General features: G+C 42.2%; 1 long non-coding RNA gene across 2 annotated transcripts in view; it reads right to left on the reverse strand.

Annotated features, from left to right (window-relative positions):
* LOC129060419 (uncharacterized) overlaps nucleotides 1–8,454 on the reverse strand; it is a 46,492-nt gene extending 38,038 nt beyond the window's left edge. For both annotated transcript variants that reach the window (XR_008527121.1, XR_008527122.1), the window contains exon 1: nucleotides 8,014–8,454. This is a non-coding gene — a long non-coding RNA (uncharacterized LOC129060419). The remainder of the gene's footprint in view (nucleotides 1–8,013) is intronic.
* Nucleotides 8,455–16,845: the final 8,391 nt, after the last annotated feature.

Consider the following 16,845-nt stretch of genomic DNA (forward strand, 5'->3'; position numbering starts at 1 on the left):
GGAGTCATAAAAAGGGACTGGATAGAGAGCTGGGGAATACTCAGCTTTGCTATATGCAGATGTGGTCTCTCATGACCAAGGAACTTTTCTCTGTGTGACCTTATGCTTAGGTAACAGGACGGTCTGTGCTGAGGTCCCTAATGCCTTTTTTTAAACTCTAAGAAAATATGATGTTGGTGTTCTTGAATTTCTGCTATGTATCCTTAGAAAGAGGTGCTAATATGGAGAAAAATTGCTTCAAGAAAAACAGCCCAAGAGAGAGCAAACCTAGCTAAACAGGACTGGGCCTAATTGACTCTGGAATAATTGAGTACAACCTCTCTGAGTGACCTCAGGACCAAAAGCATGGCTTATTTATACAGTCCAGAAAAAAACACACTGCCTGGATCTCAAATACCTTTAGCAGTTGTGCAGGATTTTTCTCAGAGCCACTTCACCAGCTGGAGACCTCCGTGGCCAGTGATGCCCCTGCCTGTGCCTGGCTCAGCCCCGGACCCATCACAGGAGGTACCCTCTCCACCCAGCCCAGTGACCTGCGCTTGGCTTGCGCTCCTGCCCAGATCCCACACTTGCCACAGGATCTGCCCTCAGCCCGCAGCTGGGCTGGGTATGCCACAACCTGATTCTGTCTTGGGCGTGGCGTCTAGAGGAGGGGAATGCTGTGTCACCCGAACAGGGATGCCAGCAACCCTGAAGCCCAGGGGGGTGTTTTACAGTGTGCTAACAGCTCTTTTAGTCCCGTTGCCCTGTTCTTGCCCACGGCTCTGGGGCTGACCTAGCCCTGCCACGGCTTCCCATGATGTGGGGTGGCTTCCTGTAATGTGGGATGGCTTCCCACCTCTGGCAGAGGGTGGAGGGCTACAGTGTTACAGCCTTTCTGGTACTCAATTTTGGCAGGTCCCGAGTTCTTGTTTCACTTCCAAGAATAATGAGGTTACACTGACACCCGAAGGTGAGGAGAGTTTTACTGAGCAACAGGTCTCAGCAGAGAGGGGACCCCAGAGGGCAGCCCCCTCTCCGAAGTTGGGTGGTCTCTTCCCACCTAAAGGCGGGCAGTCCCAAAGTGTGGATGAATCCGGGGTTTTTAGGGGCTCAGAATAAGGGAGTGCATGCTGATTGATTTGTGAGTATGCAAAAAGGGCTAAAACAAAGACAACACTCAAAGATGGGTATGACAGTGTAAAACCCCAGCTAGGGAAGGGTAGGTATATGTAAAATAGGAGTAGGGCAGAGATCTATCAGAGGAAAGTGCGCCACACGGGAAGAGAGATTCTGAATCTGGTCCATGGATTTATCAAGACTTGTAGCTTGGCTTTCAGGCTTTAAAGTGTCTTTGGTTTGAAGGTGGGGTTTCAACAGAAACCCGCCTCATCTGCCTAGGGATATGTCTGCCTCCTGCCCCTATCAGCAGTATTTATGTGGGAGAGGAACAAGAGAAAAGGGAGTACCTAGGAAAACATAAATAGAATAGTATAGAAAACACTACATCTTTCAACTCTCTTCAGTTTCTGACACATTGCTATTTGCTCAAGTGATCTTCACCACAACTTAGTGATGTAGAAAGAAAATATGCTGTGGCCCCCATATTACAGGTAAAAAAATATAAGAGGCAGAGAGCCCAGAAGAACGATATTAGCTGAGCCAAGAACAGAATTGGATCTTTTCAATGGAGAAGTAGTCTTTAGAGGATTCCACATATTTTTTAAACCATGATTCTCATATTTGTAAGATAAATTTACAGTCTAGTAGCTGTTCAACAACTGACTTCTAATAAAGTTTTGATTGGTGGTATTTTCATGTATTAATTCAATAAATATTATTGATACCTGCCATGTGCTACATATGCTTAATGATGTCTCCATATTGAAGTATGTTTATTCCTATCTTCTGAATAGTCCCTCTAGGTTGAAAAACCTCTTAGTTAGCTGAGATATTTTGTTGTTGAGTTTAAGTCTCTTTTTTGTATTTGTTAAAACAGGAAATAGAATGACTGAAGAGCTAAGAGAAAGGCTTTTGCCCCATTCCATACTTAAAGCCTTCTTGGCTAAGCACTTAGTGAAACTTTTCCTAAAACTACCTGCACAGTCAGAAGCAGTTTATGTTACTTCAAGGTCTTTCAAATTGCTGCATCTACTTAGCTATAAAGTTTCTGGGGCAGATTAACATTGCTTTTCCCAGTTAACTTAAACACCATTATTCCTAATCTTTTAAACCGTAGTCATTTTGGCTAAGTAAACTCATCAATTTGTTCCATTATTATGAATCCATGATCATGCCAGGCACTTAAGTAGCAAAGGAAATTTCAGAATGATGATTTAACTCCTCCTGGTCCAAGAAAAAAATGCCCTGGTAAAGGATGGAAACAAGTCCTGGCAGGTAACAGTAAAACCAATGTTTTCTCTACAGACCATGATGATACTTGTAATTACTGTCACCTAAATCAAAATGATTAAAGTAAAATCATGTCCTTCCAGATGCTTATCATACACTTCCTCGCAGTAAATTAAAGTCACCATTAAACATCTGAAATGCCTATAATTTGAACCACAGCTGCAAGAAAAGTCACTCAATTGTGAATTTGTTAACCATATATTATTGCACCAAGTGTAGGCTTTCCTTCCCAAGACCAGTATTGCCCCCATTGGAATAATTTTTTAAAGAATGACATTGGTTGTGCTCATAGCTACTCCATGACTAAGAGGTAGCATGTTAAACAGGAGAAAAAAAGTCTACTTTGACAAGTAACAGTTTTTAAAAATAAAACTAGTTTTATGTTTTATGTTCGAACTATTGAGTCTACTGTTCATCATAACCATCTCCCCAACCCCAACATACACACACCCTACATCAATAGTGTCAAGATATGAAGCTTGTCATAAAAAAATTTTAAGATAATTCTAAAACCATTATTTAAACTACAGTGTTCATTTCTCCCCACAAATTGAGGTATTTGCCAAGTAAACATATTTACTTAACTATGACCTGGCTTTCCTCTAGTGTCCAAGCCTCTTTTCCAATGCAGAAATAGACAAGTGGGGGTAAAATAACCAAAGAATAAGAGAAACAGAGAAGCTATATAATTCACAAAGAGAATAATCACTCTTTCAATTACCAAATTGGACTGCACTTTTGAATAGCTTTGAAATGTTAAAAGAAACTCATGAGTCTTCCTTGTGATTCACTGAGAACTATCACAGAAAGCTCTTCTATAGATTCATCAATCATTTCAAGAGCTAGAAATTAAAGAAAATTATTTCTTGGATAGGCCATCAAGAAAGAAACAGCTCCCTAACTAGTTAGATCTATTATGTAAAAATGAAAATTTGTGCAAGTACAATTCAAAATGGATTTAAAATTTTTGAAATTCAAGTATATTTTGATTATTTTTTAATCTTAGAAGGCAGTTTCTATAAGGCAGATAATATATCTTTTATATCCATCTAGTCCAGGATAATAGTGGGGAACGCTGGAACTGGTTATTGAATACTTATTCTTCATAGAAAATGACTCTTCATCTAATACTTTGGCAAAATGTTTTCTTTCCTGGGTAAATGATGAAGAGTAGAGTTGCTCAGTTACGTGGGAAATTCATATTTGACTACAGTCATAGGCCACACCATGATGTTTTTGTCAATAATGAACTGCATATAGGATGGTGGTCACATAAGATTACATGGGAGCTGAAAATTTCCTATTGCCCCATGATGACTTGATGATCCTGACCCTGTGTAGGGCTAGGTTAATATGTGTGTTTTTGTCTTAGTTTTTAACAAAAAAGTTTTAAAGGTGAAAAAGAAACATTTTAAAAATAGGATAAGGATATAAAGAAAGAAAATATTTTTGTACAGCTGTACAATATGTTTGTGTTTTAAGCTAAGTGTTATTGCAAAAGAGTCTAAAAGCTAAAAAAATTAAAAATTTATAAAGTAAAAATGTTACAGTCAGCTAAAGTTAATATGTTATTGAAGAAAGAACTTCTTTTTGTTGTTGCTGTTTGTTTGTTTGTTTGGAGACAGGGTCTTGCTCTGTCACCCAGGCTGGAGTGCAGTGTCATGATCATAGCTCACTGCAAGCTCAAACTCCTGGACTTACAGGATCTTTTCAGTTCAGTCCCTCCAGTATCTGGCACTACAGGCAAGCGCCAACCAGCCTGTCTCATTCTTTTATTTTTAGTAGACATGAGGTTTCATTATGTTGTCCAGGCTGGTCTCAAACTCCTGGCCTCAAGCAACCCTCCTGCTTTGGCCTCCCAAAGTGCTGAGCCAAGATGCTGGGCCTGAAATTTTTAAAAAATAGATTTAATGTAGGCTAAGTGTATAGTATTTATAAAGTCTCTTTAGTGTACAGTGAGTCCTAGGCCTTCACATTCATTCACCAGTCACTCACTGACTCACCCAGAGCAACTGCCAGTCCTGCAAGCTGTGTTCATGGTAAGTGCCCTATACAGGTATACCGTCTTTAAAACTTTATACAGTTTTACTGTACTTTTTCTATGTTTAGATGTACCATTTAGCCTAGGTGTGTAGTAGGTTATATCATCTAGGCGTGTACATACATATACTCTATGATGTTCTCACAATAAGGAAATCACCTAATGATATAGTTCTCAGAATGTATTCCCATTTTTAAGTGACATATAACTGTATATAAAAAATTGTCAACTATTTTCAAAAGTGGTTTTACACACTCCCAACAGAATCTAGGAGACGTCCACTTGCTACACATTGTTACTAACACTTAGAATTGTCAGTCTTTTTAATTTTAGCTATTATAATGGGTAGGAACTGGTATGATTTTTGGTTGTAATTTACACTTAGAGGAATGGCTAACAATATTGAGCAACATTTTGTATGCTTATTGGTATTCTGAAAGAGATGATGTAAAGTTGGTGTTATTGATAGAAATAGTATTATTAAAATACCAATGTTTGAAAATAAAGTTTTAAATTGTGAATTTTAATATATGCTTATAATTTTAATTATGAATTTAATTTCTTGATAGATATAGGGCTATTTACATTTTTTATTTTTTGAGTCAGATTGGGTGAGATGTATTTTTCAAGATACTTCACTATTTTGTGTTGGTGATATTTTCCTATTAGTTTTCATTAGCATCTGTAGTATACTTCTCTTTCATTTCTGATATTGAAAATCTATGTTCCTTCTCTCTCTCGGGTACAGTCTGTTTTTTTATTTCCTTATTTTTTCCCTTGTCATTATTATGTCCTTTTTCTTATTTACATTGCTCTCCTTTTTCTAGTTTTTAAAAGTTGAAATAGATTTTTAAAACTTTATTTTTTAGAATAAGCACAAAAGCAATAAATTTATCAGCACTGCTTTAAATATCTCACAGATTTTGATATTTTGTGTTTTCATTATCTTTCACTTTTATTTTCTAATTTCCATTTTCATTACTTCTTTAACCCACGGGTTACTGAAAAGTGTGTAATTTTATTTCCATTTTTGCGACAACTTATTTATGGTTATTAACGTAATTTCTATCTAGTCAGAGAACATGCTTTGTTGAAATGTATTGAGATTTATTTTATGGCCCAGTATATCTTGGTGAATATTTCATGTGCACTAGAAATTAATATATTTTTTCAGTTATTGGATATAGTGTTCTATAAAAGTTAATTAGGTAAATTTGCTTAATAGTTTGTTCAGGTCTTTCATGTCTTAAATTTTTTGCCTACTCGTCTCTCCAATTACCAAGAGATTTGTGTTAAAATCTCTAATTATGATTGCAAATGTGCTTATTTCTCTCCCTTGATTCTGTCTGTTTTTGTTTTATAAATTTTGAAGCTCTCATTCAGTGGAAGAATATTTAGGGGCATGGGAAGTCATATCATTATAAAATGCCCTTCTTTATCTCTTGTAATACTCTAATATCTTTTCTCTTAAAGTCTTAAATTACTATTTCATATGAATTTCCTTATGATTACTATTTGCATAATACACATTTTTACCATTGTTTTACTTTAAAATTTTTATATAGCTGTATGCATCTCTTATAGGCTGCATCTTGTTTGGTCTTGCTGTTTTTATCCAGCCGAATAATCCCTTCCTTTTAATTGAGTGGTTCAGTCCATTTACATTTAATGTAATTTTTATGTGGTTGGGTTTAAGTCTACCCTTTTGTTGTTGGTTTTCCATTTGTCTCTTGGGTTTTTTTTAGTCTTCCATGGTTCATTTCTTGCCTTCTTTTGGGTTAATCAAATATTTTTAGTGCCCCATCTTCTATTTGTGTCTTGGCTAAACATCTTTTTATTATTCTGTTTTTACACAGTTGCTCTAAGACTAACAAAGTATATTCTTAACTTATCAAAGCACATTTATATCCAATAATAGACTATTTTATACTTTCTAGTTCACATCTGAAACTTTCTACTTCTTACTTCACAAGTTATAATATTGTAAAACAATATTACAAGTAACATACTGTTACTGTTGTAACAGTACATAACTCCATGTACCTGCTGTGTTAGTTTTCTATTGCTGTCATAATAATTTAGGATAAATTTAGAGGCTAAAACAATACAAATATATTATCTTACAGTTCTGTAAGCCAGAATTCTGACATAGATCTCACTAGGCTAAAAACAAAGTGTTGGCAGCACTGTGTTCCTTTCTGGAGACTCTAGGGGAGAATTCATTTCCCTCTCATTCAGGTTGTTGGCAGAATTCAGTTACTTGAGATTTTGGGACCAAGACTCTCATTTTCTTGCTGGCTGTAAACCGAGGATCATTCTTAGTTTCTAGAGGCCACTACATTTCTTGGCTTGTAGCCACCTTCGTTCATATTCAAAGCCAGCAACCACTGGTGAGTTAAGTTCTTTTCACAACACATTTCTGACCCATTCTTCTGCTTTACTCTTTCACTTATAAGAGCTCATATGATTAGATTGAGCCCATCCAGGATAACCTTCCTGTTTCAAAGTCAGCTGATTCTCAGTCTTCCATCTGCAACCTGAATTCCCCTTTGTCATGAAGTGTAACATATTCACAGGTCCCAGAGATTAGAATGTGGACATCTTTGTGGGATCATATTCTGCCTAGCACCCTCCCCTCCTCACTCTAAATACTTATGGTGTTATTGTTATTCCTTTTACTTTTTTCCTTTTCTTTTCTTTTTTTTTTTTTTTTTGAGATGGAGTCTTGCTCTGTTGCCAGGCTGGAGTGCAGTGGTTCTGAGAGGTGAAGCTGGCTGGGCTTCTGGGTTGGGTGGGGACTTGGAGAAGTTTTCTGTCTAGCTAAAGGATTGTAAACACACCAATCAGCACTCTGTAAAAATGCACCAATCAGAGCTCTGTGTCTAGCTAAAGGGTTGTAAATGCCCCAATCAGCACTCTGTAAAAACAGACCAATCAGCACTCTGTAGAATGGACCAATCAGCAGGACATGGGTGGGGCCAAATAAGGGAATAAAAGCTGGCCATCCCAGCCAGCAGCAGCAACCCACTCAGGTCCCCTTCCACGCTGTGGAGGGTTTGTTCTTTCACTCTTCACAATAAATCTTGCTGCTGCTCACTCTTTGGGTCTGCACTACCTTTATGAACTGTAACACTCACTGCGAAGGTCTGCGGCTTCACTCCTGAAGTCAAGTGAGACCATGAACCCACCGGAAGGAAGAAACTCTGGACACATCTGAACATCTGAAGGAACAAACTCTGGACACACCATCTTTAAGAACTGTAACGGCCTGGCATTGTGGCTCATGCCTGTAATCCCAGCACTTTGGGAGGCTGACGTGGGCAGATCAGGAGGTCAGGAGATTGAGACCATCCTTGTTAACACGATGAAACGTCTCTACCACCAAAAAAAATACAAAAAATTAGCCAGGCGTGGTGGCGGGTGCCTGTAGTCCCAGCTACTCGGGAGGCTGAGGCAGGAGAATGGTGTGAACCCAGGGGGTGGAGCTTGCAGTGAGCCGAGATTGCGCCACTGCACTCTGGCCTGGGTGAAAGAGCAAGACTCTGTCTTAAACAAACAAAAAAAAGAACTGTAACACTCACTGCGAGGGTCCGCGGCTTCATTCTTGAAGTCAGTGAGACCAAGAACCCACTGGAAGGAACCAATTCCAGACACATTTTGTTGACTCAGATGGGACTATTGCCTATCGCCAAGTGGTGAGTACCATCAGAACCCTTTTGCTTACTATTCTGTCCTATTTTTCCTTAGAATTCGGGGACTAAATACCGGGCACCTATCAGCCAGTTAAAAGTGACTAGCATGGATGCCAGACTAGAGACACAGGTGTCAGGCTTTCTGAGAAAAGTCTCTGTAACAACCCCTGACTCTTTGGAGTTGGGAAGGTTGGTTTGTCTGGAACCAGCTTCCGCTTTTCCTGTACTTCTGGGCTGAGCCGAGGATTGACAGACAGGAAAGCCATTCAGCTCCGGGGTCCCAACAACAAATTGGTTGACCCTGCAGCCATAAGCGGAACTCTCAAAGTCACATTGCCCAAGCGAGACTTGACCATCTATCCTGTCTATCCTGACCCTTGCCTCCTGGGTCCTAATGCCTGTCAGACAAACTTCCTCTTGCCTGTCTTCTCCGAGGCTAGTCTCCCTTCTAAAAACCCCTCCCTGTCTCTGGTGCTTTTCTAGTTTCTTCTATAAGAATGATTTCTAGTATAAACTCCAGGACTCTATTCCCTTCTTTAGGCACCCGGGCTCACCAATCAGAAAGACATAATTTTTGCCCAAAGCCCCATTGTAGCGGGTAATATCTGGAATTTTACGATCCCCCCTCAGACAAGCAGGCCTAACAAAAGCTATTCCTGAAGCTAGGATATGGGGAGCCTCAGAAAATTGTTTCCTTCCTATTCATATAAGTGAGGACAAAAAGCATCACTCTTCCAACTCTGGAGATCCCTTCCCTCCCTTGGGGTATGGCCCTCCACTTCATTTTTGGGGCACAACATCTTTATGGGACATGAGTAAAGGCCCAATACTAACAGGAGAATGCTTAGGACTCTAGCAGGTTTTCAAGAATGCATCAGTAAGGGCCACTAAATATGATTTTTCTTGGTCCTCTTTGTGGTCTAGGAGGATAGGCAAGGGTGCAAGTTTTTGAGAATGTGTTGGTAATGTCCACTAAATCCGATTTTTCTGTCCTCTTTGTGGTCTAGGAGGACAGGCAAAGGTGCAGGTTTTTGAGAATGCATCGGTAAGGGCCACTAAGTCTGACATTCCTCAGTCCTCCCTTGTGGTCTAGGAGGAAAACTAGTGTTTCTGCTGCTGCATTGGTGAGCGCAACTATTCTGATCAGCAGGGTCCAGAGACCGTTGTGGGTTCTTGGGCAAGAGGTGTTTCTGCTGCTGCATTGGTGAGTGCAACCATTCTGATCAGCAGGGTCCAGGGACCATTGCGGGTTCTTGGGCAGGGTGAGAAACAAACAAACCAAAACCATGGGTGGTTTTGTCTTTCAGATGGGAAACACTCAGGCATCAACAGGCTCACCCTTGAAATGCATCCTAAGCCATTGGGACCAATTTGACCCACAAACTCTGAAAAAGAGACGGCTCAGTTTTTTCTGCACTATGGCCTGGCCCCAATATTCTCTCTCTGATGGGGAAAAATGGCCACCTGAGGGAAGTATAAATTACAATACTATCCTGCAGATTGACCTTTTCTGTAAGAGGGAAGGCAAATGGAGTGAAATACCTTATGTTCAAGCTTTCTTTTCATTGAAGGAGAATACATCACTATGCAAAGCTCGCAATTTACATCCCACAGGAGGAACTCTCAGCTTACCCCCATATCCTAGCCTCCCTATAGCTCCCCTTCCTATTAATGATAAGCCTCCTCTAATCTCCCCCACCCAGAAGGAAATAAGCAAAGAAATCTTCAAAGGACCACAGAAACCCCCGGGCTATTGGTTATGTTCCCTTCAAGCTGTAGGGGGAGGGAAATTTGGCCCAACCTGGGCAGATGTCCCTTTCTCCCTCTCTGATTTAAAGCAGATCAAGGCAGACCTGGGGAAGTTTTCAGATGATCCTGATAGGTACATAGATGTCTACAGGGTCTAGGGCAAACTTTCGATCTCACTTGGAGAGATGTCATGCTATTGTTAGATCAAACCCTGGCCTTTAATGAAAAGAATGTGGCTTTAGCTGCAGCCCGAGAGTTTGGAGATACCTGGTATCTTAGTCAAGTAAATGATAGAATGACAGCCGAAGAAAGAGACAAATTCCCTACTGGTCAGCCAGCCGTCCCCAGTATGGATCCCCACTGGGACCTCAATTCAGATCATGGGGACTGCAGTCGTAAACATCTGTTGACCTGTGTTCTAGAAGGACTAAGGAGAATTAGGAAAAAGGCCATGAATTATTCAATGATATCTATCATAACTCAGGGAAAGGAAGAAAATCCTTCTGCCTTCCTTGAGCGACTACGGGAGGCCTTAAGAAAATATATTCCCCTGTCACCTGAGTCACTCGAGAGTCAGTTGATTCTAAAAAATAAGTTTATTGCCCAATTAGCCACAGATATCAGGAGAAAGCTCCAAAAGTGAACCCTGGGCCCTGAACAAAATCTGGAGGCATTATTAAACCTGGCAACCTCGGTGTTCTATAATAGGGACCAAGAGGAACAGGCCCAAAAGGAAAAGCAAGATCAGAGAAAGGCTGCAGCCTTAGTTATGGCCCTCAGACAAACAAACCTTGGTGGTTCAGAGAGGACAGAAAATGGAGCAGGCCAATCACCCAGTAGGGCTTGTTATCAGTGTGGTTTACAAGGACCCTTTAAAAAAGTTTGTCCAATGAGAAACAAGCCGCCCCCTCGTCCATGTCCGGCATGGTGAGGCAATCATTGGAAGGCACACTGCCCCAGAGTGCAATGGTTCTCTGGGCCAGAAGACCCCAACCAGATGATCCAACAACAGGACTGAGGGTGCCCAGGGCAAGTACCAGCTCATGTCATCACCCTCACTGAGCCCCAGGTATGTTTAACCATTGAGGGCCAGGAAATTGACTTCCTGCTGGACACTGGCGTGGCTTTCTCAGTGTTAATCTCCTGTCCCAGATGACTGTCCTCAAGGTCCATTACCATCCAAGGAATCCTGGAACAGCCTGTAACCATGTGTTTCTCCCACCTCCTCAGTTGTAACTGGGAGACTGCTTTTTTCACATGCCTTTCTTGTTATGCCTGAAAGTCCCACACCCTTATTAAGGAGGGATATATTAGCCAAAGTTGGAGCTATTATCTACATGAATATGGGGAACAAGTTACCCACTTGTTGTCCCCTACTTGAGGAGGGAATCAACCCTGAAGTCTGGGCATTGGAAGGACAATTTGGAAGGGCAAAAAATGCCTGCCCAGTCCAAACCAGGCTAAAAGACCCCACCACTTTTCCTTATCAAAGGCAATATCCCTTAAGGCGTGAAGCTAGTAAAGGATTACAGGATATTGTTAAACATGTAAAAGCTCAAGGCTTAGTAAGGAAATGCAGCAGTCCCTGCAACGCCACAATTCTAGCGTACAAAAACCAAACGGTCAGTGGAGAATAGTGTAAGATCTTAGACTCATCAATGAGACAGTAATTCCTCTATATCCAATTGTACCCAACCCCTATACCTTGCTCTCTCAAATACCAGAGGAAGCAGAATGGTTCACTGTTCTGGACTTCAAGGATGCCTTCTTCTGTATTCCCCTGCACTCTGACTCCCAGTTTCTCTTTGCCTTTGATGATCCCACAGACCACACATCCCAACTTACGTGGACGGTCTTGCCCCAAGGGTTTAGGGATAACCCTCATCTGTTTGGTCAGGCACTGGCCTAAGATCTAGGTCACTTCTCAAGTCAGACACCCTGGCCCTTCCGTATGTGGATGATTTACTTTTGGCTACCAGTTCAGAAGCCTCATGCCAGCAGGCTACTCTAGAACTCTTGAACTTTCTAGCCAATCAAGGGTACAAGGCGTCTAGGTCGAAGGCCCAGCTTTGCCTACAGTAGGTCAAATATCTAGGCCTAATCTTAGCCAGAGGGACTAGGGCCCTCAGCAAGGAATGAACACAGCCTATACTGGCTTATCCTCACCCTAAGACATTAAAACAGTTATGGGGGTTCCTTGGAATCACCAGCTTTTGCCAACTATGGATCCCTGGATACAGCAAGATGGCCAGACCATGCTATACTCTAATCAAGGAGATCCAGAGGGCAAATACTCATCTAGCAGAATGAGAACCAGGGGCAGAAACAGCCTTCAAAACCTTAAAGCAGGCCCTAGTACAAGCTCCAGCTTTAAGCCTTCCCACAGGACAAAACTTTTCTTTATACATCAGAGAGAGAGCAGGGATAGCTCTTGGAGTCCTTACTCAGACTTGTGGGACAACCCCACAACCAGTAGCATACCTAAGTAAGGAAATTGATGTAGTAGCAAAAGGCTGGCCCCACTGTTTAAGGGTAGTTGTGGTGGTGGCTGTCTTAGTGTCAGAGGCTATCAAAATAATACAAGGAAAGGATCTCACTATCTGGACTACTCATGACATAAATGCCATACTAGGTGCCAAAGGAAGTTTATGGCTATCAGACAACTGCCTACTTAGATGCCAGGCACTACTTCTTGAGGGACCGGTGCTTCAAATATGTACATGCATGGCCCTCAACCCTGCCATTTTTCTCCCAGAGGATGGGGAACCAATCGAGTATGACTGCCAACAAATTATAGTCCAGACTTATGCTGCCCGAGATGATCTCTTAGAAGTCCCCTTAGCTAATCCTGACCTTAACCTATATACCAATGGAAGTTCATTTGTGGAGAATGGGATACAAAGGGCAGGTTATGCCATGGCTAGTGATGTAACTGCACTTGAAAGTAAGCCTCTTCCCCCAGGGACCAGTGCCCAGTTAGCAGAACTAGTGGCACTTACCCGAGCCTTAGAACTGGGAAGGGGAAAAAGAATAAATGTGTATACAAATAGCAAGTATGCTTATCTACTCCTACATGCCCATGCTGCAATATGGAAAGAAAGGGAGTTCCTAACCTCTGGGGGAACCCCCATTAAGTACCACAAGGAAATTATGGAGTTATTGCACGCAGTGCAAAAACCCAAGGAGATGGCAGTCTTATACTGCCAAAGCCATCAGAAAGATGAAGGAGGAAACCGTCAGGCAGATGCTGAGGCCAAAATTCCTGCCAGGCAGAACCTCCCATTAGAAATAACTATGGAAAGACACTTGGTATGGAACAACCACCTCCAAGAGATTAAGCCCCAGTATTCCCCAACTGAAACAGAATGGGGACTTTCACGGGGGCATAGTTTTCTCCCCTCGGGGTGGTTAACAACAGAGGAAGGAAAGGTACTTATAACTGGAGCCAGCCAGTGGAAAATACTTAAAACCCTCCACCAAACTTTTCATATGTGTATTGAAAACACTCATCAAATGGCCAAATCCCTATTTACAGGGCCAAATCTCCTCTGGACCATCAAACAGGTAATCAAAGCCTGTGAGGTGTGCCAAAAGAATAATCCCTTGGTCCATCATAAGGCCCCTTTGGGGGAACAAAGAATAGGTCACTATCCTGGAGGGGACTGGCAGTTAGACTTCACCCATATGCCTAAATCAAAGGGATTTCAATACTTGTTGGTCTGTGTTGACACCTTGGATAGAAACTTTCCCCTGCAAGACAGAGAAGGCCCAGGAAGTGATTTAAGTCCTAATTCATGAAATAATTCCTAGATTTGGGCTTCCCCAAAGCTTACAGAGTGACAATGGTCTGGCTTTTAAAGCCATGATAACTCAGGGAATTTTCAGAGCACTAGGAATACAATATCACCTTCACTGTGCCTGGAGGCCGCAATCCTCAGGGAAGGTCAAGAAGGCACATGAAACACTCAAGAGGCACTTAAAGAAACTAACACAAGAAACTCATCTCCTATGGCCTACTCTTTTGCCCATGGCCTTGTTGAGAATCTGAAGTTCTCCTCACAAAATGGGGCTCAGTCCATATGAAATGCTATATGGACAACCTTTTTCTCACAAATGACCTCCTACTTGATCAGGAAATGGCCAACTGGGTCAAAGATATGACTTCTTTGGCAAAAATATCAACAAAACTTTAAAAACCTACCTGAAGATGTCACAGAGAAAAGGGAACAGAGTTGTTTCAACCAGGAGATCTAGTGTTGGTCAAATCTCTCCCCTCTACCTCCCCATCTATGGACTCTGTGAGAAGGACCGTACTCAGTAATCCTCTCTACCCCCACTGCAGTTAAGGTGGCAGGAGTGGAATCTTGGATTCACCACATCCGAGTTAAATTTTGGACACCACTTGATGAACCTGTGGGACTGTCAGCTCACGAGTCCCAAGATCAGCCAGACCAGCCTCGATATACCTGTGAACCATTGGAGGACTTGCATCTTCCTATTTAGAAAGGAAACATCCCAGACTAAAAAGGCTCCTACCACTGATCCTGAAGAAAAACCCCTTCCTTCTTAAAAAAGATAAGTGAAAACCTACATAATCTTTAACACCTCTCCTTGCCCCTTTAATGGAATCCTTTTACTATTTCATCATATTATTAAGCAGCATACTAACCATACTCTTTGTGATAAGACTATATACTGTAGCTCCTGCCGGGATGAAAATCCTAATCACATCAACGTTCTTTCTATCTTCCTCCCTTCTGACAGCAATTTACTCCTACCTTTAACTCAGACTGGTTAAGATGATCTCATCTTCCAGAGCACCCTCTTTATCTTCCTATTTGCTCTTTGCCTATCTATCCCTCCTGCTTCCTTGGATACCTCATACAATCACCCCTCCCCTTCCACTAGCTCCTAATTACCTCTACAAGACTCTCAACTTAACCTACTCTCTGTTAAACCAGTCCAGTCCTTCCCTGGCGAATGACTGTTGGCTTTGTATCTCTCTGTCAACTTCTGCTTACATTGTCACTCCCATTCCCGCAAAAAACTGGGTCTTTACCAACTTAACTTACCACCCTCATTGTGAAGGAAAAGAGCTTTTCTGACTTCTAAGTATGCAATCATTAGCCCACTTCCCCATCTCTGATAGGACGAAGAATACCCTAACAGGACGTGCAATCCAACTTTTACGTTCTTACATTTCCAACCTCACCTATTACACAAGCAATGAAAAGCCCATACATGGCCCTGTAACTACAAATACCATCTTAACTTTCCAAGCCCCTTTATGCATCCAATGCAACCTGTTATAAGGCCTGCCCCTGGGGTACCTACTACCCCATCAGTGTAATTACACCCTACAACTTCAAGCCCCAACTGATCATAGTAACTTCCGAGTCACCCAAACAGCTCCATTCAGATGGCTTGTCTGCTTCTCAGGGCCCCCAGAAATCATCACCTCCTTCCTGCTTAACAAACAGTCCAGGTTTTGTAATGGCAAACATACTCCCTGCATGACCATTCACCCCGGACTCCCTCCAGCAGCACCCCCACCACTAGTGAATGCCTTCTCATCCCCTATTTCAATCACTCTCTCGAATGGTTCCTAGTAGATACAAAATGATTTTTTTCTTCAATTGGAAAATAGAACACAGGTAGCCACTCAGTTTCCTCCCAACACCCCTTTCCAGCTGCTCACCGGAGCTACCTTGGCAAGTACTCTAGGAGTATGGGAAAATGAAAACAACAAACTCACACACGTTCTTAACATACACAACCAGTTCTGTCTACCCAGCCAAGGTATATTCTTCTTATGTGGAACGTTGACCTGTATCTGCCTCCCCACTAACTGGACAGGCACCTGCACCTTAGTCTTTCTAAGTCCCAACATTAACATTGCCCCAGGAAATCAGACCCTATCAGTACCCCTCAAAGCTCAAGTCTGTCAGCGCAGAGCCATACAACTGATACCCCTACTTATAGGGTTAGGAATGGCTACTGCTACAGGAACCAGAATAGCCAATTTATCTACTTCATTATCCTACTACCACACACTCTCAAAGGATTTCTCAGACAGTTTGCATGAAATAACGAAATCTATCCTTACTCTACAATCCCAAATAGACCCTTTGGCAGCAGTGACTCTCCAAAACTGCCAAGGCCTAGACCCCCTCACTGCTGAGAAAGGAGGACTCAGCACCTTCTTAGGGGAAGAGTGTTGTTTTTACATTAACCAGTCAGGGATAGTACAAGGTGCCGCCCAGCATTTACAGGAAAAGGCTTCTGAAATCAGACAACACCTTTCAAACTCTTATACCAACCTCTGGAGTTGGGCAACATGGCTTCTCTCCTTTCTAGGTCTCTTGGCAGCCATCTTGCTATTACTCACCTTCAGGCCCTGTATTTTTAACCTCCTTGTCAAATTTGTTTCCTCTAGAATCAAGGCCATCAACCTACAGATGGTCTTACAAATGGAACCCCAAATGAGCCCAACTAACAACTTCTACCGAGGACTCCCGGACCGACCCACTGGCCCTTTCACTGGTCTAAAGAGTTCCCCTCTGGAGGACACCACAACTGCAGCACCCCTTCTTTGCCCCTCTCTGGCAGGAAGTAGCTAGAGCGGTCATTGTCCAATTCCCAAAAGCAGTTGGGGAGTCCTGTTTAGAGGGGAGATTGAACCAATTCTGGACACAGTGCGATCTCAGCTCACTGCAACCTCTGCCTCCTGGATTCAAGTAACTCCCCTGCCTCAGCCTCCCAAGTAGCTGGGATTACAGGCATGAGCCACCATGCCCAGCTAATTTTTTGTATTTTAGTAGAGACATGGTTTCACCATGATGGCCAAGATGGTCTTGATCTCCTGACCTCGTGATCTGCCCACCTTGGCCTCCCAAAGTGCTGGGATTACAGGCATGAGCCACTGCACCCAGCCTCCTTTTACTTTTATATCTGTTATATACTCCACCTGAC

Source organism: Pongo abelii, chromosome 6, assembly GCF_028885655.2.
Source record: "Pongo abelii isolate AG06213 chromosome 6, NHGRI_mPonAbe1-v2.0_pri, whole genome shotgun sequence".
Lineage (NCBI taxonomy): Eukaryota > Metazoa > Chordata > Mammalia > Primates > Hominidae > Pongo > Pongo abelii.